The sequence below is a fragment of the Ixodes scapularis genome, unplaced genomic scaffold, assembly GCF_016920785.2.
Source record: "Ixodes scapularis isolate PalLabHiFi unplaced genomic scaffold, ASM1692078v2 PGA_scaffold6__148_contigs__length_123643588, whole genome shotgun sequence".
Lineage (NCBI taxonomy): Eukaryota > Metazoa > Arthropoda > Arachnida > Ixodida > Ixodidae > Ixodes > Ixodes scapularis.
This window is the reverse complement of record NW_024609881.1, coordinates 68,462,927-68,478,226: the sequence shown is the minus strand read 5'-3', so window position 1 is coordinate 68,478,226 and position 15,300 is coordinate 68,462,927. Positions and strand designations below refer to the sequence as shown.

The window sequence follows — 15,300 nt, the reverse complement described above, 5'->3', positions numbered from 1 at the left end:
GCGTACTCTAGGTGCTCACTCAGAGGGATCGAGAGATCCTGGCGACACAGCTTTGTCTTGCCTTTCACGCTGCCTCGCGCAACGCATACGGAGAAAAAAAGCGAGAACGCCATCTTCGTATCCAAAAGTTTTTTTTTTTTTTCCATAAAGCAGCGGATACGTTGGTCGTGCGTCGTGCAAAAGAGTTCGCAGCAGACGCGATGACAGAAGTATGTGTGGGTACGCTCAGTGTTGCCATTGCTGGGCGGCAGAAATCCGCTAAAAAGTAAGAAGAAATCTGCCAGATTCCCGCTAGATTCTAAAACATATCCGCTAAATGTCCCGCTAAGACCTATCGTATCTCAAAAACAGTGAAATTTTGTATGATAAAAACCGTTATTATTCTTAAAAGTTCCCCAAAACTATGAGAGCTGAAATAACAAATAAAAGTCTTCCAAAACGTGTTACTAGAACACTACAGGCTTCTGCGCTGCGGTTGTCGTCAACCTCATCACAGATTAGGCTAAAAGCTATAAATGTTCACACTGATGAAAAAAAAAAAAAAAGAACTTGCAGGTCACCGACAAACACATCGAGGTCTTTGTCGCCGCTGTCGTCGTCTGACACCACCTTCCCAGGACCGCTGGTACTTGTCGGGGGACCAGAAAGGTGACTTGGTTGCCCTTATGTTGCAGATGTGCCGATTGCAATAACAACCCCTACAGGAAGTTTGTAATCAAAACAACTCTTCTTGAGTCGCTTCAGCCCCGCTCTTACGACGAGGATGGCGTTTGTTGTTTCAGGGTTCAGCTTGTTACTCAGCTTGGATTTTACTATGTTAAGCTCACTAAACGTCCTCTCTACTTCCGCATTTGAGTAGAGCAGCACCAGCATCGACATGGTGAATCCGACCAACTTGGCGAGCGAATTTTCGCCACAGACGTCCTATAGGAGTGAACTTCACACCAGAACGACTGCCTGGACGATATTTGTTTCCAGTTAAGGTGCAACCCCACCCCTGGTTAGTGTGATTCTGAACCAACAGATGTCGGTGGGATCGCCTTCCAAGCCTGTACATCAATGCGAGAAATCGTATATGGTGGCGCTTCGATACAGTTGGATATTTTTCTATATCCAGAATTTGACATCCCTGGTCCCTTGCTAGGTTTTCTCTGCACAAGCTTTCTTTGGAACGCGCACGGCTGCGCCAGTTCTCGTGCAAGAGGGCCAGTTGCCACTCTCCGAGCTCACGTCTCCAGCAAATGTAAGCAGAACAAAACGCGAAAATTGTCCTGAGCCAAATCGCGAGACACATGCACAACAAAACTACCGACGCGTTGAAAAATATAAAATTGCCTGTGCGCCGTTATCGGAGATTTCAGAGGCCAATGACACATATTACAATGTGATCAGATTTATACTGATACGAATGAAGGTGACGAGAGGACAAACAGTGAACTGAAAAATAAATGTTTAATCGGCGAACTTGTTCTAAACAAAAAAGAAAGTAACAAAGAGCGTCGAGGCAGCAGAAAAGCAGGCGGCGATTCGGCCATAGAGTAATATACACAAGGTAAAGAGCGGAAACTACCATAGGCCCCAGCGGCCCAGATAGACCAGTGACAGGTAGCGCTCCTAGCGGGCGGTATTAAGTATAATCTGATTCCGTTTCCGGCCAAGTTAGTTTCGGTTTCGGTTTGGGCGTTTCTGCTACGGTTCTCCGGTACCCTTCTCTCTCTTTTTCCTCCCCGCCTCGCTCGGCTCTCGGGAGCTCCTTGACTCCCGAAGCCGCTGTTTTTTTTTTTTTTTTAATACTGACGCACTTTTGCTTTATTTTTTACGATAGAGTCCGTGCAATATCTGTCAAACAATATTCCAACTTACTTCACAAAGCAGAAGTATATATATTTCTTGTTGTTTTTCTATTGTAAAGCATTGAAGTTACACAATCGCCACATTGACTCCTGGCTGGTGGAGCATTTTGGGGTCAACAACAGTAAGTGGTTCGAACACATTTTATTGGACCATATTCGTGTATACATTATTTACTTCAGAAGCTCTGTATGTTTTATACGAAAGAAATCGATACTCACAAAAATAAATGAATATGAAGGACTTCGGCATATCGTACACTTCGTAATAGATTCTTAGCGGAACCAAGTTAACAAAACCTTTCCACGGACAACATACTGTATGATACATTCACCTTCACGCCGACTCGGGTACGGGAAGTAAGTGCAAAAATAAATAAGACATCGCTATCATTACCAGTCATAAGAGTATAATAACAGTGCGAAGCACACACCGGATAGTACAAATTCCCGATTTCCGGCAAATATAAAAAAAACACCAATTTGCATAGCCTCAAACTCACTGCGGGTGAGCCATTACCAAACAATGAGAACTCTATTCGAAATCTGACAAGATTCAACGTCCCTACACATTCCCCGAAATTGTTCAGAAAAGAAATAAGGCTTCAGAAAAAAGTGGCTGAAGAACTATGGACAGCGGACACAAAAGTGGATACATTTTCTTTCAAATATTTTTAGCCTCTATACACTATTTTCTACCAAAATTTTGTAGAAAGTGGACAAATATTTTTGTTAGGGAGCCGTGATACACATTCGCTGGAAAAAGGGGAAACAAATATTTGCAGAGCAAGCTGCACCGCCCACTTAATAAGCACTTTTTGTTTTTGGTTTGGCAACCGCCTCTGTTAATACACTATTAACAGTTAAACCTGTCTTGTTCTTACTAGCAACTGAAGAGTGCAACCGAACTTTGTCCAAATTGCAATTAAGCAATCAAACATGTCAACATAAGCGTATTCTGCAAAACAATTTTAAAAACCCTTTGTGGTACTCCTCTGGGCAAAGGCTAAAACCACTCAGACCTCAAAGTGTGCTATACAAGGCGACACACACTCCTCGAACGTGTGTCACACTCTCTATTATGGGAAGAAAGTGATTTTCTAGTTCCTGAATGAAATGAAAGGCAGCTTGTGATGGTACTACTACGTTCCCGAAGAATATTCCAGGCACATGATATGCTTTAGGAACAAGACAGTACTGGTGACGCCTGGTCAAGTTATTAGACTCATCCGATAGCAGCTGTGAACAGCCACAGCTGTAAGTTGTCTGTTCAAGCAAAAGCTTGATAAAATAGCCCCAAACGTAATAAAAAAGTGGACGAGTCATCAATTATGTTAGACCTGATATCTGATGCCAGCTTAGAAATATCCTCTAGAGGCGGGAAGTTATCAATTGGAAGACATTCCACAACGTCTGAAATTAAACTTTCATGGTGCGAAGATATTTGCAACTCCTTTAGGAGGTCAGCCTTGTCATCCTCTACGTTTTCATTGTCCGACAGTTTGAACAGTTTCTTTATCCGGAGGTGTTTTAGTCCTGAGGTGAACTGATGCAAATTTGGGTTTGTGTAGCAGTCCAGCATTTGTCGTATATAGCTCCAAAAACGTTTTCAAGTGTGTCTTGCTGCAGGCGTCGTGTAAGTAAGAACTTAAAGTCATGGCTGCTTGAAAGCTCATCCCAGAGCATGAGGACACTTTTTATAGTAACTTGCCACCCAATGATGGCTTATGGCTGCCTCCTACTTTGGAACTGCCATGCTGAAATCCATCCGAGTTACTGGTGGAGAAAATCAAGTATTTCAGATTCTCCCTTCAGAATGGCATGACGCAACTTTTGCCCTGTCTTCTTGAATTTTTTAGCTATTTAGACAATCTAAAAGTATGTACATCGTATCACAGAAATAGGCTGTAGCCATGACTGCCTCAGGAAGATCCTTGGCATAAACAACGGATATGATTGCAAGAAAAAGTGAGGCACTCAGTACCTGTGGGGCACAATTTTCTTCCATGTTACAGAAAGGTTCTTGAAAAAATGTGTCTCTCAGTAAGTCTCGGAGCCAATTGCAAGCTTATCTCATGGATAGAACAATAAAGTTCAATAATAGAAGACCACTCAATGACCTCATTTCCAATGCAAAGTTTGTGGGCTTGGAGATTGCTCTTGGTTGTTTTGGGAAGGTGCGGAACATCAAAAACAAAGTAAACGTGTTCGTTGTCAACTTCAAAAAATGGCTTATCATCACACACACCAAGCTTACGTTTGAAACTCCCTAACCACAGACCACAGCCTTTACTTTGAAGCCAACAGTCTTAAAGGGGCGATGCACTGCTATTTGTATTTTGCTCAAATACCGCTTAGAACGAATCGCTGACGTTAATGATCTGTGAAATACCCGTTGGTTTTCACCACACGCAATCGAAGTCGCAAAAAAAAAAAAATAAAGAAAAACGAGCAGAGTTTACCCCTTAACTGGCAGCCAGAACAAGCGGCCCCGTGATCTGGAGCTGATTATATGCCGCCAATGTTGATCATAGCCATGCGCTGGAGTTGGCATGGCACAGGACACGCGCATTGTTCCAGACATTTTTATGGTTCGGCTGTTGTCATTGCAGCGACTGGACACAGGACACTACCCGAATGTTTCTCGAGCTATTGATTATCACGAGCGCAAATCGAGTGTCCACGCCATGCTCGGGTCCAATCTATGAGCCGCATTCAAATATCGTCACTGGGCGGTACTGCTACCGCCCAGCTACGTCATGAGGTTTTTCGAAGGAGAGATTGAATGAAAGCACTCGGTTTTGTCCTCGAAATTACAGCGCAACAAAGGAGTTTCTTGGTCAGTGGCGTTGCGTGCGAGTATCCTTGAGTCCCACTAGTACCAGTAAGCTCGTGTAAAAAGAAAAACATTCCAATTGAATATCGTTGCACCGCCCCTTTAAGCTCCCGAATGAGAGAAATGAGGAGACTGCGTTAAACAGAAGACGTTGTTGAAGTGTGCACAACAGTGTATGCAAGGGGCTAAACGCACCTCCTGGAAATTTCAGACAGCATAACAACCAAGGCTCTATCTGCAATGTTAAAGTTTCGTTCAACACCGTCATCTGTGAACCCATGGACAATGTCGTGTGCAGGGTCGTAAGTTATATTCTTTTTTTAAAACAATCTCATCGAAAATCAACATGCACACACGTTCAAGTGCAGCCAGACAGCCCGGCAGAAACAACAGCGCGAGAAGCTCGAACCTACCGGCTTCACGAATTCACGCCGAGCATGCGAGGACGCGGGCGGTCATGCGTCACCTTGATTGATGCAAAGTCGACCGAACACGATGCAGCAGAAAGCGCAAATGGACGGCACGTACGGCACGTACGGCACAGACGAACGACGCAGGGACGAGCAGAGGCAACGGCGTGCAGGCAGCCAGGCCATGGCAGGCGCCATTCATCACGTGGTTTTTGTGACGTATTCAATTTAACTATTTAGTCGTTTTAAGTACTTTAAACGATTTTAAAGCATTGCCATTTAAAAATAAATACTTCTCACAGAAAGAGTTTTAATTAATTTTAACCAAGTTGCAGAAAAGCGCCACGTAGCGGAGGGTATTAAACGCACTATCTGGGCCGCGAATCGGCTCCTGTGTCCTCTCTTTACGTTTACTATATTACTCTATGATTCGGCAGCGTAACAAAGAGGGAGAGCGAGACCGACTCGACAAGGTCGCTGGCAGCTGCTTATCTAGAGTGCGTCACGTCACCATCTCGAAAGTTCGGCAAAGAAGGTTCGAGCGTCGCGCGTTCGGGGCGAGGATGAACTGGCACTTTCGAGGACAAGAAAACAGTGAAAAAGTTCCGTCTGGTTCAAGAATGAACGCGAATCTTCCAGAAGTCCGTGACCGAGCGTTGCTTTCTCGGCTCTGCGGGTGGCAATATGACTGGCCGGCCCTTTTATCGTGTATGCGTTTGGATCTTTGTGGATTTTCAGCAAAACGTGATGACGTCATAGTCTGGTTTCCAAAATTCTAGCTTGAGGAAATAACTTCCTAAAAGAAAAGACTATTTTTTGGGCGGTCAGGCGTCTCATTTAGGTAGCTGGGTGTTTATTTTGACCCAAACCACGAGACTGGAAAACACAAAAACTGACACTCAGGATTAGATGTTGAGTTTGGTAAACCCAAAGTAGGACTGGTGCGGGGGTCATAATAAAAAATGCCGATGTTAAAAATAAACTCACAGCAATAAAGAATAATTATTAATTTTAATACGAGTTCGGTCATAAATGCAATGACTGACCATGCAAAGATTCTGGGTCTGTTAATAGCTTTTGCACATAGTTTAAGCAACTTGCAGGGTGTCACAAAAGGAAAAAGATGCAGGGTTTCTTTTTACCGCAAGAATAAACTAAGCATCGCCGAACGCTCGTTCTCCGCCCGTAGGTAGAGCTAGAGGTACAACCAAATGTCAAAGTTTAAGCCCAATACGATACCTTCTTCAAAAATTATAAGTGATTTTCTGAAAATTTCAATGGGAAAATAGCGACCGACGGAGTTTTCGAATACATGGGGCTCTATGGGCACCAGAAACGAAAAACAGGCAAAAAATGGGCTCCATTTTTCCCCTTGGAATTTTCAGAAAATCACTATTAACTTTTGAATAAGGTGTCCGTTCGGGATGAAACTTTAACATCTAATTGTAACCTGGCGCTACCTTTGGGCGGAGAAGGAGCGTTAGGCAATGCGTAGTTTATTTTTTCGGTAAAAAAACAACCCTGCAAATTGTTTTTGTGACATCTGTGCCAGTCTTAATTGGTGATTCATGCGCGCAAGTAGTGGTGTGCAAAAATGAAAACAATGCAAACGGGTAGGCTTTGACGTTGTATAAAATATAGTGTAAGCACGCACATGCTACACTGATTAAGAATGAAACAGCCCTACGTTTTACACTAGCGTTGAGCGTGTCGAAAGTTAAGGGTGCATGAAAAGCTAAAGCTTGTACACATAAACTGTTCAGGCCATTGTGTTTGAATGCTCATAGTAATTTGTTACCCTCAGATTTGGTGTAAGTTGTGTCCTGATTGCTTAGAACAGAAAGAAGGAAACATTCTAACTCTGGGCTGGTAAAAAAACTCCACCTGCTGACGGCCACCAATCATCTCTTCGCCGATTATGAGTATTCACTCTATGCCAACGGTCGCGTGCTTAGAACGAGTTTTTCTAACGTCATTTCATACGATCGCAATTTTTCTTGACAAACAACAATGTTTAGTCAGGCAAGCGGTCATATGTGAAGCTTAGAATATTTTCTATTGGTTGTGCCACACGTAACAAGTTTCATAAGTTTCTTTTTTTTTTTTAGAATCTGCGAAAATGAATGCTCTTGGGTTACCTTGGTCTCTAATAATTCATATAGCACACAAAAGAGCACGAACTGAATCGCTGTGGGAAACGAAAACAATAATGATAAACAAGCGTGTAATCACGCGAAAACTGAGGGCTTTGCACATATACAGAAGGTATACGCTTTGTTTCACTAAATACATTACCAATAAAGTATTTGGTTTTATCCTGCGAGCGAAGCGGAACATAGAAGTGCGAGCATACTGTCCTGAACTACACTTCCAGTGAACAAGCGCACAATCCAAAGCACCGAGCTCGCTTTTATAGCGTTTGGTGCGCTCAACGATCCCCCACTGGAACAAGCGCACCACCCAAAGCACCGAGCTCGCTTTTATAGCGTTTGGGGCGCGCAAACCTTTGAAAACACAATTATATTCAATTCTATTATTTCAATTATTTTTATTAAGTGCGCCTATGCGCTTTTCTTTTTTTTTACTTTTACGTTGACGTGCCATTTTCTTAGTTATATACTATTTTTCCAGAAGTCTGAAAACTATAGTCTGTTTCATTATAAGTAAGAGCCACATAATCAAAGATGTAGACAAATAAGTAAAGATAAAAAAGAACGCGAACACACATTAAAAATGCGATGTAACGGCGCATTAAAAATTAGTCGTTAGTTTTTTAGAGAGCAGCAATTTCGTAGGACGACATTGTTACCCGATGAAGGTTATAAAAAGTGAAAGCCGTTTACAGCTCCCTGTAACACCGAATTAGAGCGCAGCTCTTGAGGAGCTGTGCTCCTCAAGGAGTAAAGAGTGCTTCCGTTGGGCACCAACGGAAGCACTCTTTACGGGAGCACGTTTGGGGCTTGGGGTAAAGAGTGCTTCCGTTGGGCACCAACTTACGAGGCATCAATTTGTTCTTATACACTAAATTCTGCGTGGCCCTTGCGTAAAAATGTCAATATTGTGTTTCGTGCTAGCTGTGTCACGCACAGTAAGAAAACAAGTTCATAGGAGGGAAGGGTACTGGGGGGGGGGGGGGCTGGATGAAGTGCCCGGGGGGGGTCACGTGACCTTGGGGGTAGCATGACGATGCCGATGATGTCATCAGTGAGGTCACTGATGACATCATCAGTGACGATGACGATGCGAACTCCGATGACGTCATCAGCGATGATGACGATGACGATGCGGATGTCAGTGAGGTCATCAGTGACGTCACTGATGGCGTCATCAGTGATGATGACGATGACGATGCGGATGCCGGTGACGTCATCAGTGACGATGACGTCATCGGGGAGGTCATCTGACCTCGGCGGGCGGTCACGTGACCCTGGGGGGTGGTCACGTGACCTCGGGGGGGGGGGGGGGTGTCACGTGACTTCGGGGGGGGGCACGTGATTTCGGGGGGAGGGGGGTCACGTGACATTTGGTGTCACGTGACGTTGGGGGTCACGTGACCCTGGGGGAGGGTTCACGTGACCTCTGGGGGCACGTGACCTTGGGGTGACCTTGGGGGTCACGTGACCTTCGGATGACCTTGGGGGTCGCGTGGCCTTGGGGTGATCTTGGATACGCCGACGCCGACGGTGACGCCGACGCCGACGCCGCGCAAGCCGGGAACGGGCCCCTAAGAGCTGCGCTCTAAAAGTGCAGTGCAACTGTTAGCTCGGGGTCTTTAACGTGCATTGCGCAGTATATGTGATACAGAATCGCACGACGGTAGGATGCAGATGGGCGACTGAACCCAGGGTCCCTGCTAAAGCCCCTTGATAAAGGCGTTTTTTACATGTACCGCCAACCATTGTGAAAACGCGCAAGACACATGCCATGAGCGGGCGCTCCGCCGCCATTCGCTTTCAAGGGTCAGTCATTATATAGCCGTGCCCACGGTGCCCGTGCCACGCGGGCAACTCGAATTCCATTTACAACGAATTACGTTTGAAGGATCCGACAATCAGCGCGTGACACTCCGAGCGCGGGGCGTTCCACGCGCGACAGATCGCGTGCCGATTCGTTGATCACATGAATGTCATTCGTTGCTGCGTCGCCATTTGTGTCCAAGGGCCGTTCGAGACACGGGCCTCGTGCACTGGCACCTTTGAGGTTATTTGAAAAACCAACGCGAATACATCGAGGGGATTTAGTCCCTGCACGCACTGCACCGGGAGCTCCGTGCTTTGAACGGAGCTCGCGCTCGAACATTTCTCTACGTGCTCTGATCTGCGGTGCCACAACACACTCGGCCAACGATCTTCCACCGCACTTGATTTATCCTGTGAGCTAGACCAAATGAGCTACACTTATAGTATCGGCAATTTTTCCCCCGATACTGTTTTGGGCGCCGCCATGTTGGTGGTTAGTAACAAATCAAACGCAGCTGCCGGTCGTCATGATTCAAAAGTGCGACTTCCTCAGAAATAGTTTCGGTGTCAGGAAGCTCACGTAATATTGCTTTGCTTTGTATCAAACTATTTAAACATTTGTGGAGGACGGAAAATCATTTCCTGTGATTTCAGATAAAGCTTCAGATAACTGACAACCATCATTTTAAGCATCCATATCTGTATGAAACGTAGCTTATTTAGTGGGTCTAGTTTAGCCCGACCGCATAGGCACAGAAAGAGAACGAACAGCTTAACTTCGCGCTCTTGGCGCTGCTTCAGTGGCTTCATCAGCCCGTAGCGTTGGTTGCGCTCCGAACTAAGGTAAAGCAGAGCAAATATTCAGATCTTAGGGTTTCGCAAGCCAAACCAACAAAAAGCACTTAACACGCCCAAATAAAAAAAAATTATTGCGGGTTTACTTTAACTAACCGTAGATCTTTTGACGTGCAACCGAAATCTCAGATTGGCCTTTGTCGGATTGCGGGCGACAAATATAGATTTATAGTCCAGCGCGTTGGCTCAGACACACTGAAACGTTTTAATGTCATTGCCACCTAAGAGCCACCGAGGAGGTTTTTGAAACAAAATATAGTCGAACCATTCCGACAAGCATAGTTTGATATCGTAAAGTGATAAAAACATTAAAATGTTTTCGCATACGTGGCGGAATCTGAAATGGCAGAATGCATTTCATGGCACCCATTTCATTTGGATCGCGTCGGGCATGTGTACCGACGCACAGTAGAACGCGCGCAAAAGTAGCTGCGGTGCACCTGCAGCCTCGCGCTTGTTCTCACATCTCTGGCTCGCTCACTGCGGGCATCTAGGCATCTGACACCCTGACATCTGGCGCTTTTTCTGTCTTTCACGTGGCGCTCCAAGCGGCACACGACGGAAAATGCACATCAAGCTGTTCTTAAACACGTGTCGCCATCTGTACTTTATGTTAAAAACTACAATTCGCCGTAACTGAAAGGGAAAAGTTTGAGGTCTTATAACATTCTTCACGTGTAATATATCGATATGGAAGTTCTGGAAAATGTAATATCGAAGGATGCTTCATAATTTAATGTCTCGTTATTTTGATTAGTTGACGTGATTCCGTTTTTATAGCGCCATGAAATATTACAATTTTAAACTTTATTTTTTATTTTAAAATATACTTTATCTGTACAGTTTGTTGCTTACTTTTTATTTTATTACATCTAACTGAACGCTCACGTAAAATATCGTGAACGATGGGACGTTATAACTCTAGAAATATTTTTTTCAATATTAGAGACTGTGTTCTATTAAACTCCAAATAGTTAACTAACAACTAAAAATAATCGTTATATCAAGACATTAAAGCATTGTTGAGAAACTGCTTTTTAATTTGACACTTACTTTATAATGGTAAGATACATAGAAAGAAAGTTATAAGCCGTCAAAAAAGCATGAAAGCGTCATGCACGGTGGGGTTGCACCTTTAAGGAGGGTGATTTTGCTCCACTGGTTTTTAATTTGTTCGATTGTTTTAGGGCCGGGCACTGTCATTGCTTTCAGCAGAGGAATCAATGGATCCTTCATGACGCAAAAAGTGTTTGCGACCGATAAAAGTGATGTCTTCTGGAGAACTGTGATGTTGTCGGGAAGTCGCTGTTTGATGTGACCTACTAGCATGGTAATAAACCTTATGCAGCTTTCTCGCATCACAGCTTCATCTGGTAGACAGAACCGGTCGGTCTTCTCAGCCTTCATGTTGTCAACGTACGCCTCAAACAGGTAGCCCAGATAAGGCTTGGGTTTTAAGTGGTCGTCAAGTCTGTACGTCAGAAAGTCCATCTGCTCTGTCGGAATCACGACTTTTTGAACAAAGCTCGAAAGCAAAGTCATGAGGTCTTTTAGCAGCCGTGTTTGATCTACATCTTTCGCCTCGAATGCCTTGTTAACCTTCCGAACATCTGTCAAAATCGGTCTAAAAAAAAGCAAGAACCCCAGGTTAATCTGGTTTTTGTACATACAATGCAGCACCTCTGCCACATGGCACTTTTCAGTGCGCCTCGCCATCTCGAAGTGCGTCTTCAATTCGGTCCACTGGTCTACGATCCTTGATAAAGCTATTGCGAGGAATAGCCGCCGGGTCCTACATGCTTGCACACTCTGTTCATCGCCGTCATTCATCAGACCGTAGAGCTTCTTGTACTCAAGGTGCCGGGCAGGGGATCTTGCGAACCAGTTGTACGTTTCGCTTATTAGGTATTCCATATTTCTTGGCAATGCTTCCGCCGTAGCAGCCGACGTGAGTAGCTGCAAACAGTGGCAGACGCAGCGTATCAGTACGAGGCGGGGAGCCTCAACTTTCAACTTCCGACGAACGCCATTATTGACCCCTGTCATAACGCTCGCGTTGTCTGTCCCTATGCCTCTCATCCTTTCCAGTTTAAGACAGTACTCCAATCCTTTCCAGTTTAAGACAGTACTCCATCAGAGCGGATTTCACGGCCGCCACAGTTCCATCTGCCATGTACACTTCCAAGGCGCACAAGTCAAGAAATGTGGTCACGATCGCGGACTTTGTGACACTGACGTCGGTCGACTCATCAATGATCAAGCTGTAATAGCTGTCCCCAGTGTACTGTGCCAGATCCGCCTTGAAATGTGGGCCAAGAAAAGAAAAACAAATCACGGATTTGTTTGTCTGAGACGGACGCAGCAAGTGACCAGGAGCTCTCCTACCCTGCTGAAGTTAAACAATTTCTGCATTTTTAGAGGACACGGAAATTGTTTTTCGCAGGACGATTTTGAATCGGTGCACTGCGTGAGGCATCCGCCAGAAATCTGGTATATATGAAAATGACCCGTCGAAAAATCCGCTAGCCGCTAGACTAGGTCTTTCCCCGTCCGAAAAAAAAAGCCGCCAGATTTAGAGGAAAATCTGATAAATTGGCATCACTGGGTACGCCTCACACGTGTTCTGAAGCACGTTTGCTTCATGCACATGTGCGCTTCGAACGCGTCTGCAGAGGGCTTTTGTCCGACTAATGTTAAGGGATCCCTACAAGGAAGAATAGATTTTGAATGGATGGATGTTAAAGGAGCTGTGCAATGATTTTAACGTTGTCATAATTTTCATCTTCTACTTTTGGCATTGTTTATCTTGTCACAAAGGACAGAAAACACATACCTTTCCTTCGAAATGTTGCGATTCCGCTGCGTAATCGCGAGGCAAAAATTAGAATATTTCCCGACCTGCAGCCGTGAGCGGCAGTCATGAGAACCACGCGGCATGACATCAATAGGGGACTTGCAAAAAGATAGGAACTTGTGCAAATACCTCCTCGATTAAAGATAATTTGTTTATAAATCTTCTAGTTCTAACATAATTATAATGCGTAAAAAATATGGTACCATGGACAAAACTTTTATTATGCGGAGTTTTAGTGACGCCATCTATCCGAAGTCAACAAAACTGACAGCTCTATCTGCTACGGCGAACAGCCGCCACAAGCCGGAGGGGGACGGGGGCAGAGCCGGACGGGGATGGCCGGACCCGGACGAGACGTTCCTCCTCTCGCCATGTTCAACGCGCTGCGCAAGCACGTGGTCACGTGGTCGCGAGCGGATGAGTTCTCGCTGCTCACTAATATGGCTTTAGAAAGAGAGCTTCACCAGAACCCCGCGCGTCGCCCATTCACGTCACAGCGCACGAGACTTGGAAGATGGTGAAGGAGTTGAGAGGTGTCAAAAAACCTCAATCTTTGTTAATTTTTATAATAAAAACTAGGACATGCAGGCAAAAACGTTTTTTTTTGTTATTTACTTCAGATAGCTTGAGACACCAACTCCGAAATTATTTAAGCAAAGCGCTGAAATTGTTGCACAGCTCCTTTATTGGGTATCGGAGTGCAAATTCGTCTGCCTCTTGCACAGGGACTGCGATGATATAAGAACGCCGAGCTCTTATCGGCTGATCGAAACAGATAGAGGGTAGCCCTCAAGGTGTCTAGCATTCATGTCTATCCGCTATTCTTTCAATGAGAGCCAGTAAGAACTGGGCGTCGTTCTGTGTCACCGGAACTCCTGCTCAAGAAGCAGACGACTTGCTCTCCGCATACCCTTTGTAACGGCGGTAGCTTGCGCCACCTAGCCCAAGTCTAAAACGACACACGCCTCGGGGACAGTGTATGCAGACTGTCCTTTCCGTGATGTATTATAACAGTTTGACTGCTGCTTAAGGTACAAAAACATTGGGCCGTCTCTTGATAACCTTTGCTTCTCTGCCATTTTTAGGACCACGTGGTCGTTCTTTCGTAATATTTGCTCAGCAAATTGCCGGTGGCAGACGGTAAAACAAAGGAGGAGCAAGATACCGACATACGGTCACGTAAAGCCACGAGTCACGCTGCTAATGCATCTTATGAAAACACCGTCTGCAGGCACCCTCCGCAACGTGCTTCTTCCTTTTGTTTGACGGACATGTCACATTGCTCATACAAGAACATTTTGAAGACGTCCCTACTGAAAAAAAAATGAGATGAATCTATATAACACTAAAATAAAATATCCAATAGCTGATATGCGACTTATGAAACTGATATGAACCGATATGTGACATATGAAACTGATATGAAATACCCAAAAACTGATATGTGACATATGAGAACGGATGTGCAACATATATCAACTGATATGCAACATGAAAGTTCATATGTGATTTAAATGATAACTTATATGACTTTCACATCAGAATTTGCAATGCGTTCAATAAACATATCAGAAATACATTCATATAACTTCTTTTTCAGTATACGACGTGCCGTGTGGCAAGCAAACACGTAGCTTGGAACCGCAATGGAGCGGCTTGATTTCTTGGCTTTCAAATAACTACGGCATGAGCGTTTACTTTTTACTAGGAGATTCATCCCCTGAGCTGTTAAAAATACTCTGAGAGGTATGACATTACTGAACATTAATCAACATGTTGGGAATATTATTTATTACTTAGGTGGTCTTTGAGAAAATACGCACCTTCAAAACGACCAGTATAAAAGGCGGGAACGCAGAGCACATAAGTAGTTATCGGGTGTGCTGTTGAATTCATGGTTGTTGGGCCGTATATGTGTATTGCTCAATGTATATGTTCAGCTGGTGGTATGCGGAATGTATCTACATGGTGGCTTGAGCAAGTAAAAATATTTTTGCAGCACATGGAATTCGGTGATATCTAGCGCCACCTAGCCTAGCTGAAACTGATATGTGACATATGAAACTGATATCAAATAATAAGTTTTGATATGAGCAAAGTGTCCAAAAAACACATGAGAAATAAATTTATAGAACTTCTTTTCAGTAGGGGGCCCAATATCCCCAAAGATTTTAGATTGTCAATCACTGATGCACAGCTTACCTGCCTTGCACAATATAATAAAGAATATGTTTCACTTAAAATAAAACATAGAAAACCTTCATTAACTTGTTTCCAAAGCCGTTAAAAGAGCAATCGCTGTCGTGGAAACCTGGATAACGCAGCCTCCTGTTTCTGCGAGTGACTCAACCTCCAAGCATATGTAATTCTGTGTTATTTTCAAGAGATAACACAAAAGAGGGCGACTTATCGCTAAGATATCCTACCCTCGCGTCCTCTTAGGGCAGCCTTTGAAAAAAACAAGATGTGCAGCCAGGAAACTAGGAGGAGGGTCAACGGCCCAAGATTGTGCAAGAGAAAGCTGATAGGAGTTGGA

General features: G+C 44.4%; 1 pseudogene; it reads right to left on the bottom strand.

Moving 5' to 3' along the window:
• Positions 1-778: 778 nt before the first annotated feature.
• On the bottom strand, positions 779-11,452 carry LOC120841406 (annotated as a pseudogene).
• Positions 11,453-15,300: the final 3,848 nt, after the last annotated feature.